Below are 11,903 nucleotides of genomic sequence, written 5' to 3'. Positions count from 1 at the left end.
TAACCTTGAATGACATTCATTGTGAAATTAACTAGCCAATTGTTTTGTGCAATTGCCACGGTAAGCAATCAACACCCCACCTCCCACCGCAGTACATCAACATGTCTGTAATTCACTTCTAGGAGGAGGGAATGGAAGAACAAGAGGGAGGGAGGTGCAGGGGAAGGGTGCGTGTCAAAGTGATCATGGTCACTCAATCTTTCTTGGAGCTCACAGTTCTCAATTTCTCAATAGATTGTGTGCAGCAATGCTGACCCAGGTATTGTAAATGCTTGGCTCACAGATTAGTGTGACAGTGTACAGCTTGTTTCATTACAAGCTTCTAAATTTAACCACAAAGGCCTCCCTGTGGGTGCAGAAAATGATTAAACGCTGTACACAGTCCAGCTCACTGAGCCAACACACTCCTGCTTAAAGAGATTTATCCTTGCAGGGACCGTTGTGGTGATGGGGTTTGGGAGGAGTGGGCAGTGCGGTGAGTCAATGAGGCAATGTTCATGGTGCAGTGGTGGTCTATTCTCCAGGGACTCCTGGGTAAGGCACAGGATTCAACCCGGACCCACCACGCAGTGACCAACGGTCAAGAGGCTGCTTTCTACTTGAGTTTAACAGGGAACAAGGAAAACCTTCAATGCTACAGGATGACTTCTCAGTTCCTTGATTCCAAAGTAGCGACACGTTTTTTCAAGAAATAACTTGCAGGTGTTAAAGATACCATCTTTCCTCGGCTATCAGCAATGACTTAGTGGGTTGCACATTTTGCCTCTGAGATAGAAAACCATGGGCCTGTGCTCCAAACGACACATTTGACATCTAATTCAGATGGTCAGTCCGCACTGCATTGTTGGGGGGTGCCAGGATTTGGTTGCGCTTTTTAACTGGAGTCTCTATATCCTTCGCGATGTGTGCCTAAAAACTCCCCATGGCAATATTTAAACAGCAGGGGAGTTCTTCCTGCTTTTTTGAGCAATATTGACAAGCAGGAGGCTGGAAGAACACAGCACACCAGGCAGCATCAGGAGGGGGAGAAGTCAAAGCTTCGGGTGTAACCCTTCATCTCCTGATGCTGCCTGGCTTGCTGTGTTCTTCCAGCCTCCTGCTTGCCTACCTTGGATTCCAGCATCTGCAATTTTTATTATCTCTTTTTGAGCAATACGTTGAGAATTATGTGAACAATCAAGCTGAGATTGTCAGCCAACCTTGCAATGCATCTCACACTGCTGAGAAACGATATAAATTCATGCTCAGCAGCTTGTTTTCCGCAAGCAAATGTAACATGATCTTCTGTTTGTAGGCATTGTTCCTCTTTCAAGTTGAACTAAACTAGAGGGCATAGGTTTAAGGTGAGAGGGGAAAGATTTGAAAGGGACCCGAGGGGTAACTTTTTCACCCAGAAGGTGGTGCGTGTATGGAATGAGCTGCCTGAGGAAGTGGTGGAGGCTGGTACAATTACAGCATTTAAAAGGCATCTGGATGGGTATATGAATAGGAAGAGTTTAGAAGGATATGGGCCAAATGCTGACAAGTGGGACTAGATTAATTTAGGATATCTGGTCGGCATGGACGAGTTGGATTGAAGGGTCTGTTTCGGTGCTGTACATATTTATGACTCTAAAGCTTGGAGATAGTGTTATGGGGGACCAATAGTTCCCTGGCATTCTCCATGGTAATGCCACGAGCAATCGGAATGAACTTCTCAACCAATCAGCGTGCGCTTTTCTATTGCAGTGGAAACTGCTGTGCCTTTTGAAGTTTGGCTTTCTTGCTTCTGTCCTGATCAGTGCAAGACAGAAAAAAAAACCCCGTCAACAATGTTACTTTTTCAGCAAAGCTTTCATTGTCCCTTACCCAGTTTCACAGAAAGAAAAGGGCACTGGTCTGGTCCATGTAACTCTGGTTCTTGGGACCTTTCTGTGCTCAGATTGGCTGCCATGTTGTCCTGTATTACACCAGTGACTGTACATCCCTGGCTCTTTGCCCTCCAGGTGGTCTTGGATTTTTGGGCAGACATCCAAGTCCTTGCATGAAGGGCTTATGCCGGAAACGTCAATTCTCCTGCTCCTCGGATGCTAACTGACCTGCTGTGCTTTTCCAGCACCACACTCTCGACTCTGATCTCCAGCATCTGCAGTCCTCACTTGATCCAAGTCCTTCTTTCCTGTTTAAAGTTTCCAAATTGGAAAAATTCATTTTTATACCCAAGTGCAATTTGCTTCACTCGCTCTGATGTCTAAAAAACCCAAAACTCTCAAACATCCTGAACATAAATCCAAACTTTTCAATTATCCAACAGATTTTCACACACTCCCTGCCAGCTCCCATTTCCATTTGGAACGTGACAGATTACAAAGGCCAGTTCTATCCAACCAGGCCTCAAATTCTCCCACATTGCACTGAAAATAAAATCTTTTGCCCCAGAAATCGACAATATCCAGTTGAAAAACATGGTTAGGTTGAAAAACCTTACAGTCTTATAGCGTCGTTCACAGCCCTGGGGCCAGCCCAAAGCAATTCAAAGCCAGCAGAGAAATTCTGATGTGCAATCCACCACTCTAGATAATTATTTGGCAGCCAATGTGTGCACAGCATGATCCCACAAACGGTAATCTTTCTTGATAGATAATCACTATCCAAGGTAAACCTCTTCTAAAAACAGGCCTGAAGCATCCTCAGACTGAGAGGGAAGATGGGTCATCAGTTTTATGTATCTCTCAAAAGACTGCCCCTCCAACAGCGCAGCACTCCCTCAGTAACTCTGGGAATTCTTGACTTGATGCTCAAATCCCTGGAATGTTTTGTGGGTGGGGTGCAATCTGGGGATTGAAGTTGTAACTTGCAAATGGGAGTGCTACCGAGTGATTCTATTCCCCATCTCCCCTGAATGTGATCCAACATCGGTATCCTTCAAGGCTCTCCTTCCATGGGGCTGTTTTTGCCAGAGATTTGGAAGCTGAGGGGTGACCTTATAGGAGTTTATAAAATCATGAGGGATATAGATAGGGTGAATAGCCAAAGTTTTTTCCACAGGGTAGCAGAGTCCAAAATTAAACAGCATAGGTTTAAGGTGAGATTTAAAAGGGACCTAAGGGGCAACGTTTTCACCCAGAGGGTGGTGTGTGTATGGAATGAGCTGCCAGAGGAAGTGGTGGAGGCTAGTACAATTACAGCATTTAAAAGCATCCGGTTGGATATAAGAATAGGAAGGGTTTAGAGGCATATGGGCCAAGCGCTGGCAAATGGGACTATATTCATTTAGGATATCTGGTCGGCATGGATGAGTTGGACCGAAGGGTCTGATTCTGTACTGTATGACTCTATAACTCTTGGCTGTGGGGTAGGAACCATCTTGGCTTCACACTGAGAGAGACCACAACCTCATTTTAATCCAAAAACCCCCTCCCCCGGGAAAAAAAGGCTTTAAGCTTGGATGCCAGTTTGAGACCCTTCCCACCAGTTCACCCCTTAATGTCGAGTGGGTTAAAGGGGCACCTCTTCCAAAATGTTCTCCCTTGTTATCCAAAATCTGCTTCTTGTCTTACATCTGCTCCCCATTGCAACACAACCCTTATTTTTCAAGCCTTGGAATATTTCCCATGTTGGAGGGTGGAATATGTACATGGAGCAAGTATTCCCGAGGCCTGAACTGAAATCTTCCTGTTAAATCCAAACTAAAAATCGGAAAAAATAGAAAATCGTTTCCATGAAGCTCTTAAAACTATCCTATCTGATTTATTCAGTTTATCTTTATTCTTTCATGGGGTGTGTGGAAGAGCAGCAGTTGTTCTCCTTCCCTCTAATTGCTCTTGGTCTAACTATAGGAATGTAGGACTTCAGAAAAACCATACAGAGTGGAAGCAGGCTATCAGGCCCATTGAGTCCACACTGATCCTCCAAAGAGCATCCAACCCAGACCTACACCATCCCTGTGAGCCTCCATTTCCCATGGCTAACCCACCAAGCCTGCACATCCCTGGATACCACAGGCAATTTCCCATGGCGAATCCACTTAACCCGCATATCTTTGGACTGTGGGAGGAAACCGGAGCACCCAGAGGAAACCCACACAGACACAGGGAGGAGGTGCAAACTCCACACAAACGGCCATCCCAAGGGTGGAATCAAACCTGGATCCCTGGTGTCGTGTGGACCACTGTGCTAACCCAACATTGTGGGGGTCCTACAACACAAAGACTATGGAGGTTTGCGAAGATGGCCTACTATCATATTAGAATCATAGAATACCTACTGTGCAGAAAGAAGCCATTCGACCCATTAAGTTTATACCAGCCCTCCAAAAGGTGTACCTCCCAGATCCAGCCGTAATCCCATAACCATGCATACACCATAGATAGTCCACCTAACCTGCACACCTTTGGATTATGGGAGGAAATTGGAACATCCAGCAGAAACCAATGAAGACACAGGGAGAAACACAAACAGATAATCACCTGAGGATGGAATCGAACCTGGGTCCCTCGTACTGGAAGCAGCAGTGCTAACCACTGAGCCACTGTGCCGCTGACGTGAGAGCAGGATTAGACCATTTGGTTCTTTGAGGCCACTCTGCCAATCAAGATCACGCATTATAGGAGGGCTATGAATACATTGGAGAGAGCGCAGTAGCAACTTACAGGAATGCTTCCAGGGATGAACAACTACAGTGATGAGGGTAGATTGAAGACATTGGGAGAGTTCTCCTTGGAGAGAAGAAGGCTGGGAGAAGATTTGATAGAGGTTTTCAAAGTCATGACCAGGGCTTGATGAGGAGAAGATGTTCCCACTGGAAAAAGAAACAAGAATGAGGGGGCATAGTTCAAAGTGATCTGCTAAAGAAGAAAGGGTGAAGTAAGGGAAAATGTTTCCACACAGCAAGTAGTTAGGGTATGGAATGCACTGCCTGGAAGTGTGGTGGAGGCAGGTTCAGTTGAGATATTCAAAAGGGAATTAGATAATTATTTGGATAAAATTAAAAGTGCAAGGGTATGGCGATAAAGAAGAAGATTGACAGTAGGTGCTGATGCACAAAGTGGCACAGGTATTATGGGCCAAATGGCCTCATTCTGCCCTGTAACAGTTCTCTGCTTATTCAGTTGTTAGTTGAGGCCCTATCATTGACTCCTGTGGCACTCTACCAGTTCCAGACCCATAGAGTCATCCAGCAGACAGACCCTTCAGTCCAACTAGTCCATGCTGACCATAGTCCCAAACTAAGCTAGTCTCACTTGCCTGCACTTGACCCATTTCCCTCCAAACATTTCTTAATCTTGTTCCTATCCAAATATCTTTTAAACATTGTAACTGTACTTGTGTCCACTTAGAGAAAGATTCCCTGTGTCTCATAAGTGAACCAACCCTTGATCCATGCTAAAACGCTACTCTCTACACCACTTGATCTTCTCTTGCTTAGCAGACTTTGATATGGCACCAGAATCCAATGGCTGTACTTTTGCGTTTACTCACACAAACTTACCAATTTCACTACACGACTGGCAAGTGGGCAATACTGATCTGTTTATTTTAAGATCTGTCACAAGAAATGGATTTGAGCTCAGTAAACTATTACTATAGAATTAAAAAAGTGAATCCACAATCCCTGACACTAAATGCTACAGTCTATACTCAGAGTGGCTGTTGGCCAAATGTTCTGCATTCTTGTTCACTATAATGTTCTCACTTAAAGGGATATTGCAACAACAATGTGGTCGTTGCTTAGCTGCCTAATGAAGTGACCCATCCTAGAAGCATGGCATTCAAACCAAAACTCTATCAACAAACACATTGACTTAGACCCCATTTACTATCCCCTGATAAAAAGAACCGGAAATGGCATCACCATAGGAAATGGCATCATCACAGGAAATGACATCACCAACACAAGGACACCCAAACATACAAATAGAAAGCAGGAAACATCAGCAGTGCTTCATCCGGAGGCTCACTGAAGATGTTACCTAGTATGATGATGAAACGTCTGAAAATGGACCTTCCAGCTCAGCGAGCAAACCTACATCCAGAACCTCAACCTGAACTACAAATCTTCTCAAAACTCAATCTATCCTCATCACTGACATTTCTCATACTGTAAATTGCTTTTGCACTTGTTTGGAGCATAAAAGTCGCACTAATTATGTTGGGATTACGTTGGACATAGACTTGTTGGACCATAGGGTCTGGTTCCGTGCCACATGAATGGTGGAGCATAGTTTTAAGGTGAGAGGAGAAAGATTTAGAAGGGACCTGAAGGGCAACATTTTCACAGAGAGGGTGGTTCATTTGTGGAATGAACTACCAGAGGAAGTGATAGAGGCAGGTAAAGTTACAACATTTAAAAGACATTTAGACAGGCACATGAATAGAAAAGGTTTAGAGGAATATGGTCCAAAAGCAGAGAAGTGGAAACTTGGTCGGCATAGATGTTTCCGTGCTATGTGACTCAATAATCATATCAGCTTGACAATCTTGCAGGTGTCCTCCATCCCTCCTTAGGACAGACAAACTACCTTCTTGTTTAGTTTTAAGCTGATGGGAGAAGTGTTGAAGATCTGCTCAGGACCAATCCGTAGGCAAGGTGGTTGTGTATCTTTGTACACTGAACCTTCTTTGGGACTGGATAAAGATGTGTTCAGGTGAACTCTAATGATTAACATCCACCGCTAATCCTTTAGTTCTGTGTATTACATTATTTGAAGCTCCTGTGTTGACCACACAGGATCAAAGAAGCAGAGATGGAATCAGCATGGAAGGAGGCCATTCTCTCCCTCTGACCTGTGGTTTTTGGGACTGCAGAGGACACCTTCCTTGGTAACTTGACCAATATTCACTACTCAATTGTGCTCGAAAACAGACCATCTGGTTGTCACCTCACCGGTGTTTTTTGGGATGTGTGACTGTCCACAAATTGGCGGCTCCTTGGGGTAAGAGAAATGCATTTCATTGACTGCCATGCACTTTGGGGGAATGTCTTGAGATGTTGAAAAGGTGCTATATAAATGCAAGTCTTCCTTTCATTATCAGAGAGCATCGTAGACACGAGATGTGGCTGGAATGTGAATCCCACCTCATTGTGAAAACGCTGGAAGCGGAGCAAGAGAAACATCAACTATCAGGATGTAAAGAGTCCCTGAAATATTTGCCCTGTGGTTTGTTTCTCTTGTTTTTATTTCTGTCTTTCTGTGATTCACTGCCCAGTTTTTGATCTATGAGCAGGGTTGTTGCTATGTTAGTCATGCCACATGATTGTCGCGTGCCGATTGGTCAACTTGGCGCTAGGCGTAAAATCCACAGCAGTCACATGACGCTACTCGGAACTTGCAATTGGTCAAGGCCGTTTTGTGACATCGATTAACTGGATACATCTTAATCGTTGCAATTTCGTCTCTCGCCGTTAGTTTGTAGAAACTTTGTGAACCCATTACGTAGCAAGATCAAAGCTCTGGGCTACTTGTTAAAGCTCTCAATCGAAGTACTTGTTAAAAATAAATTTCTGCCCTTGACTGGCTGCTTTAACTGAAGCCCTTGCAGATTTACAAAGTGCCTCAGGTCCAGTCTTTGTGTGTGTGTGTGTGTGGCTGTATTCGAGGGTCTGAAACACCAGATCCAGTCGCCACTCATCTGAAGAGAAATAGACCTTGGTGACAGCAGTGATGTAGTGCGGGGATGCAACAACACTGCATCAGCAAGCCATTGCTGCGGACTCATTGAAATGCTGCTCAGAGCCTAATATCATTACAGCATCATTACTCACTCTGCCTGGGAATGTGCCTGTGAACTTGAAAGCTGCGGTTGTAATACATAACCGAGAGCTGGGCGGCTGAAGCAGAGATGCCAGCCTGACCTTATCTTTCCCGGTCTCACTGTCGCAATACAGCACGCCACCATTTCAACCCCAACAAATTCGTCTCTGTCCCTTCACTCTGAAACCTTGCTTCAAATCCTGACAATGACATGCCATTTTCTGCTCTTCTCCTTCTCCCACTCTTCCCTTCAATTCTCCCCTCTTCGTTTATTTCTTCTCTCTTCCTTCTTCCTCCCACTTCGATCCCCTCTCTTTTTCCTCTCTATTTATCCCTTCTCTCAACCCAGTCTTTCTTTCCTTCCATTTTGCTTTATTTCTTACCCCCTCTTTCTCTTTTTCCATCTTAAAGGGTCAGTGCTGAGGGAGTGCCGCACTGTCGGAGGGTCGGTGCTGAGAGAGTGCTGCACTGTCAGGGTCAAGTGCTGAGGGAGTGCCACACTGTCGGAGGGTCAGTGCTGAGGGAGCGCTGCACTGTCAGGGTCAGTGCTGAGGGAGTGCCACATTGTCGGAGGGTCAGTGCTGAGGGAGCGCTGCACTGTCAGAGGGTCAATGCTGAGGGAGTGCCGCACTGTCGGGGGGTCAGTACTGAGGGTGTGCCGCACTATCGGAAGGTCAGTGCTGAGGGAGTGCCACACTGTCAGAGGGTCAGTGCTGAGGGAGTGCTGCACTGTCAGAGGGTCAGTACTGAGGAAGTGCTGCACTGTCAGAGGGTCAGTACTGAGGGAGTGCCGCATTGTCGGAGGATCAGTGCTGAGAAAGTGCCTCACTGTCGGGAGGGGGGGGCGTGTCAATGCTGAGGGAGTGCCACACTGTCAGAGGGACAATGCTGAGGGAGTGCCACACTTTAGGAGGGTCAGTGCTGAGGGAGCGCTGCACTGTCAGAGGGTCAGTGCTGAGGGAGTGCCGCACTGTCAGAGGGTCAGTACTGAGGGAATGCTGCACTGTCAGAGGGTCAGTACTGAGGGAGTGCCGAAGGGTCAATGCCGAAGGAATGTTGGAGATCCTATCTTTCTGACATAACATTAAACTAAGGTCCTCTATCCTCTCTCAGGCAGATGTAAAACATCTCACAGCCATTGTTTCATAGAAGCATAGGGGAGTGTTCTTGAGTATCTCTTATCAAATATTTATCCCTCAATCAAGATCGCAATCAGATTAGTGTTTGCGGGAGTTTGCTGTGTGCAAACATTGGCTGCAATGTTGCTAACATTACCATAGTGAATAAACATCGTACTGTTGAGCACTTTGGAACGTTCTAAAATTGTGAAAGACACTACACAAATGCAACTTTTTGTTCCCTCTCCTTTCCTTTCTTGTTTTGGTTGAAGAGATGGCGGGACAGGTCATTAAAATCAGATTAAAAAATGACACTCCTGTTCATTTGTGTTTCTTTATTTAGTGGAGAAGAATGGCTGTTGGAAGAAATTTATTATTTAACAAGGTTTAATGAGCACTCATTTGGCAAAGATGACAGAAAGTTCCTATTATTATCAGTCCAGGGCTGCATTGTAGTCAAATGGAATGCCCAAAGACCCTCGAAACAGGCAGACAAATTAACAAATGAAGCAGATCATAAGTGGGGAAATTGGGAAGACAGCAGTGAAGTAATAAAAGTAATATACCCCTCAAATGACTCATCTGTTGATAGGGGAGGACCGTCAAATGAATTTTATTCTTCACCTTTCAATGAATTCTTGCTGCAGGGACAGCATGCTGTTAATGAATTTCCACCATTTCAAATTCACGCAAAGGAAACAAGGAACCATGAATGCTGGAGATCAGAAATAAAGCCAGAAATTGCTGGAGCAACTCAGCAGGACTGGCAGCATGTGTGGAGAGAGATGTAGAGTTAATGCTTTGAGTGGTGCAATGTTGACTCTGCTTTCTCTCCCCAGATGCCAGTGGGCACACTGTATAGCTCCAGCAATTTTGATTTGAAATAAACTAACAACTTTGTGGTGAACCCCCATTGTGTTGACAGAGATTGTGCAGTGAGGATGCTTCATGGCATGCAAGACAGACAAGACCGAGGACTCCAATAAGTCAAGTACAGCAAGAGCCCAGAGTCACCATGCTTTCATAATACCATGGGATCTTGGTTCAGCCTGTCCTTTTCTTCGGTTTGAGAGTTACGAAGAACATGTTAGAAAGATCAAAACATTTGTGTTTCTGTAGCAACCTTCATGCATCAGGATCCTAAGGACTTTATAACCAGTAATCTAACTTTTTAAACATGCACTCACCAATGTCATGGAGTCATACAGCACGGAAACAGGTCCTTCGGTCCAACCAGTCCATGCCGAACATAATTGCAAACTGAACTAGTCCCACCTGCCTGCTCCTGACCCATATCCCTCCAAATCTTTCCTATGCATGTACTTATCCAAATTTCTTTTAAATTGTGCCCACGTCCACTACTTCCTCAGGATGTTCGTTCCATACACGAACCACCCTCTTTGCAAGAAAATTGTCCCTCATGTCTTTTTAAAATCTCTCTCCTCTTAGTGTAAAAATGTGCCCCCTAGTCTTGAAATCCCCCATCCTAGGGAAAAGCCAACTACCATTAACTCTATATATACCCCTCCCTATTTTGTAAACCTCTTTCAGGTCGCCTCTCAACCTCCTATGCTCCTGTTTAAAAAGTCCCAGCCTATCCAGCCTTTCTTTATAACTCAAACTGAAGACTTGCAGCCAATTTGGGCACAGCAAGTTCCTACAAAAAAAAAATTGATCATGACCAGATCATTTGTATTCTTTTTCAGCAATGTTAGTTGAGGGATTAATCTTGACTGGCTGCTCAGGGATAACTCCTCTAATCTTCTTTGAAGTAGAGCACATGAATTCCTGACATCATTGCCTTTGACAGGGTAGATGGTGCCTTTGTTTAAAGTCTCACTTGAGATACAGTACCTCTGTCAGTGTAGCACTCCCTCAAGCCTGCGTTGGGGAAGTTAAACTGGAGATTATCCTTGAGTCCCTCTGAAGTGGGGCTTGATGGTTGACTTAGTGGTTAGTACTGCTGCCTCACAGCGCCAGGGACCCAGGTTTGATTCCAGCCTTGGGTGGTTGACTGTGTGGAGTTTGCACATTCTCCCCCTGTCTGTGTGGGTTCCCTCAAGGTGCTCCGGTTTCCTCCCACAGTCCAAAGATGTGCAGGTTAGATGGATTGGCCATGCTAAATTGCCCATAGTATCCAGGGATGTGTAGGTTAGCCATGGGAAATGCAGAGTTTGGGTGAGATGCTCTTCAGAGGGTTGTTGTGGAGTCAATGGGCTGAATAGTCAGCTTCCATGCTGTAGGAATTCTATGATGATTGATGCTGTGACCTTTGGCCTCAGAGGTAAGAGTGCTAAGCCACCTGAGCATTTCTACAGCTTGTTGCCAGGCAATGTCTCAAAGCAATGCACATACAACAAAGAACTTTGAAAGGATGATCCTGGACATCCAGCCAATTTGAGCCAAAGTGAAATCCCTTCGATGAAATGTCATTGGGTCCAATAGGGTATAGGACACAACAAATGGCCATTCAATTGGAGATGTAGTGGACAGCGAAAAGGGTTACCTCAGATTACAACAGGATCTTGACCAGATGGGCCAATGGGCTGAGATGTGGCAGATGGAGTTTAATTCAGATAAATATGAGGTGTTGCATTTTGGGAAAGCAAATCTTAGCAGGACTTATACATTTAATAGTAAGGTCCGAGGAAGTGTTGCTGAACAAAGAGGCCTTGGAGAGCAAGTTCATAGCTCCTTGAAAGAGGAGTCGCAGGTAGATACAATAGTGAAGAAGGCGTTTGGTATGCTTTCCTTTATTGGTCAGAGTATTGAGTACAGGAGTTGGGAGGTCATGTTGCGGCTGTACAGGACATTGGTTAGGCCACTGTTGGAATATTGCACGCAATTCTGGTCTCTTTCCTATCGAAAAGATGTTGTGAAACTTGAAAGGGTTCAGAAAAGATTTACAAGGATGTTGCCAGGGTTGGAGGATTTGAGCTACAGGGAGAGGCTGAACAGGCTGGGGCTGTTTTCCTTGGAGCGTCGGAGGCTAAGGGGTGACCTTATAGAGGTTTACAAAATTATGAGCGGCAATAATAGGGTAAATAGACAA

The sequence above is a fragment of the Chiloscyllium punctatum genome, chromosome 18 (genome assembly GCF_047496795.1).
Source record: "Chiloscyllium punctatum isolate Juve2018m chromosome 18, sChiPun1.3, whole genome shotgun sequence".
NCBI lineage: Eukaryota > Metazoa > Chordata > Chondrichthyes > Orectolobiformes > Hemiscylliidae > Chiloscyllium > Chiloscyllium punctatum.
Note: the sequence above shows the minus strand (reverse complement) of the source record.